The sequence below is a fragment of the Anarhichas minor genome, unplaced genomic scaffold (assembly GCF_050575085.1).
Source record: "Anarhichas minor isolate MPS153535 unplaced genomic scaffold, ASM5057508v1 ptg000073l, whole genome shotgun sequence".
In the NCBI taxonomy this organism is placed as follows: Eukaryota; Metazoa; Chordata; class Actinopteri; order Perciformes; family Anarhichadidae; genus Anarhichas; species Anarhichas minor.
Window position 1 is genome coordinate 5,368,224 of NW_027466519.1, and position 3,914 is coordinate 5,372,137.

Sequence of the window (3,914 nt, forward strand, 5' to 3'; positions counted from 1 at the left end):
CTCTCCATACTCTGCTACGGACAAATACCACTGTCTTGTCCCAATCATACCTGTGATTTTTTATTTTTTGGTGATGCCATAAAGTCTGAGGCAACACTTTGGAGGTGGCATGTTTTTATTTTCACCAGCGGGCCTTTTTCTCTGAAGAAATGCTGACATGTCACAGTAGGGAAAGCACACGTGTAAATAGTAACATTGATAAACGTCGGACTCAGTGGAACATTGTTAAAGAAGGTAGCTGTAAGATTAGCACGTTAACTTTAGCTTGTCACCACTTTATGTCGCTAATGCTAATTTAGTCATCTTAAAAGAGCAGTTCAACAATTTGGAAAGATGCTAATTAGATGTGAAGATGCGACTCTCATGTCTGTACACTACGCTATATTAATGTAGAATTTTATTTCATCATAGTTTGTTGCACCAAAAACCTCCATGCAGGTCTCCCAAAATAAAAGCGATTACAGGAGTATTTCATGATATAGAGTGAATTGTGTGTTAATTTGGTTTGTGGTTTATATTTCTCTCTTTTGAAACTTAAATCTGACTTTTGTCCACAGGGATATCTTGTTTGTTTTATTACAAAAGTGAAACACGGTCTTGAATAATTATGACTGGGGAGGAACTCATTACACTGAATATTAGTAGCTTTATGCAGACTGGACTCAATAGAAAGAAAACAAAGTGAAGAAGTACTCAGCATCAAAGTTTACAGACACGGTATCATACTCACAGTTCTTCACTTTGTTGTGTGTTGTCTTTAACTTTCACCTAAACTTGAGGATACTTTTAGTCTACATGTTAATTATTAATATTCACTAAACATGTGCAGCACACACAGGACTATGGGGTTTATATATTCATTTATATTGAGATACAATTTACTAACACAACCTGATCTTAGTAGACTTGTTTAGGTCAGCATTTCCACTGCAGGTGAACAACACACTTATCAATACAATAAGTATTTTGTTACATATGGTTTTATGGCACAGAAATATGGGTAAACATGGTCCGTTTGTTTGTCTAAATGAGTTTTAAAAAAAAGAAGAATATGAAATAAAATGAACAGTAAATATAGCAAACTGTCAATGAACGAATCCTCAATAACAAGAAGCATTAGTATAAAAACAAGCTCGGCCTATGATAGATTATTAAACTGTTAAAAAGCACAATATAACCAAACTGTTGAATCTAAATTATTGCACAAAGGAAATATTGATATTGAACAGTTTTCATGGGGTCATGTTTTAGTTGCACTTCCTGTAGTCCTTCTTCGTTGTAGTTCCACCATGGCAGACCTCCGTCAGTGACATCCTCCGTCGCATCATAACTACGTAGCTTAGTGAAAGTGGAGTCGGGTTCTCTGAACACCGCGGTTGTCTTTTCCTAACTCCTCATGAATTCTCCTTCACTTCTTTCCTTGACCCCATGACGTTTTGATAGCGGTCAAGGAAAAGTGGGTAGGAATAGACGTTAGGAGGTCATTTTTTATCTTTTCGACTGCAGCCGTGGTCTTTTCTTACTTTGATAAGAGTCGAAATGTCAGCTGGGAAAAAAGGCCTACCACAATCCATATTTTTTTTATCCATATTAATGTGAAAGGAGTTGCTCGTAGTGACAGAAATATCACAGACTCTGCATTTCCGCTCCGTTTTTGGAGTACAAAGAATTGTGAAAAACAGCACCCAGCTATTATTTTAAGTGTCCTCTGCCATTTACAGACATTGCGTTTCATTTCGTTCCCTAGTTTCCTTTCCTGGTCTCTCTCCTCTTCAATAGATTTCCCAATGTCAGCCCTTGTTAGTGAAATAATCAAAATTGGTCAATTAATCACTTAATCGTCACTAAAATCAATATGCCACCTGTTTCTTGTCAAACCCCCTCCGTCACGTCTCATTACTTCCTCAACCCCCGTCATAATCGTCCCTTCTCACCTTCACATTTCCTCAGGGATGTAACACATTTGGCAAATTTATCTCCGGGCATAAAACTCTCGTCTCATGTTATGAGCTTCTTTTTGTACCTGAACGAGGATTTTATTTTCATGTTTTTTTAATTTAAAGATTGCAAAGCTGATTTATACATGAAGTACAAGTCATCAAATTAAGTCATCAATGTGTACGGCTTAAGGAAGGATTCAAACGACCACTTCTAGGTCTTTACAGCTGGATATCGTGTCAGAGGCCTCTTCTTCCTCAGCTTTCTTCTTCGCTGCCCGGTTTGGGACCGACTCCCGCCCAAATATGTTACAACTCAACCATGTCAATACGGTGTAGAGACCATGATCGCTGCCGCCCATCGTTTCTGACCCAGAGGTCCAAGACTCCAGTTCAAGAATACAAAGCCAACATTTTTAAACCAAAATCCTGTTTGGCACAGGCAGCGTTTCCTTCACACCCAGGCAGAAAAGCCTTCCCCAGTGGTTGTGCAGGCATATACGGAACAACAAGATGCCTGAAACATTACTTTGTGCATTTCAATTTGGACCTGTGAGACTCCTCCCTTGTCTCCTGCAGTTGTCTCACATCTGCTCGCTACGTGAGGTCAGGACAGCCTGTAGAGGCCCGAGGCGGTTTTGCTTTCATTTACGGTGACTGTGGATGTGGTCTGTCTTTCAGGAGTGCTGGCTGTGTAGTCCCAAATTCATCCTCAGGCTTCTGAGTCCCGGGGGGCCGACCAGCAGACCCGAAAGTCAACATGGAATTACCCGGTGATCAGTTTCAGCCTCGGTTACTGAGACCGCAGTCCTCATCTACAGAGAATGTACTTGCAGTTTATATGTGAATGCATAAACAGTCCCAACCTTAAGGAAGCATGCAAGCAGACAAATATGACTTTGCAGGACGCATTCTTACAAAACCGTCTTTGAGTTGGGCCCGATGGAGCCATGACATCACTTCACCTTTAAAGGCGTTCTGAAGAGCCCAACCAGCCTGAACGTCAGAGCGTCGGGGTTGTGGTTTGGTGGCCTGTAGCTGAATCCAGTAATACTGCTGAGTATAAGCTTATGGTCCTGCAGCTCCCACAAGTGAATATAAATGCACATGCAAAATGTATGGGAATGTGATGCAGTGCAGCGCTGCGAAACTACACACTCAGCAATCCCCTTGGATAAGTAATAGTTTTAAAATAGATTAATAGGCATCATAGATTTTGTTACCAATTGAGCATATATATATATATATATATATATATTTTTAAAAGTCTCTTGATTTATTGAGAAAAGTATCGGCTAATTTACATTTAAGATTCTTGAAGTAAGTCACGTTAGTGCAACTTGCCAAACAAAAGTGCATACATGTGCAGGTCACTCTCCATACTTTGATTCAAACTGACTAACCACTTTTTTGAACCAGTTGGTGAAAAGAAAATGAAAACCAGAGATCCATTAATCAAAGCGAACACACACACAGACACACACACACACACAGAGTGTGGTGCGATGTGCCTGGAGGGTTGCATGCGTGTGGTCTTTTTAAGCAATCGGCTTTATGCGTTGTGAGCGATGGACAGAAGTGGCACGAATGACTTGTTGTCATTGGAGTTGCGGCATTGATCAATCACGCCCCCCCCCCCCCCCGGAGGTTGTTGGTCGGTGCAGAGTGGCATGTTGCGTGTGGCATGATGGGAGTGCAGGTCACAAAGAGCACGTCCTCTCTCTGCGGCATGCGCAGTGCAAGGCTAGACGGGGGGGGGGGGGGCTTCAGGCCTCAGCAGTCCAGCGTGTCGTCTATCAATGGTAAAACAATTAAGACCAAGCAGTAAAAGTCCTGCATTCAAATTATTACTTCAAGTGAAGAGTGAGAGGCATTATCAGCACAAGTGCGTTGCTTTCCTAACGTTTACAGATTGTTCCGCAAATCTGAACCTGCCATGTAACCAGTAACATTGCTCTGTCATGTAAATGTATTACG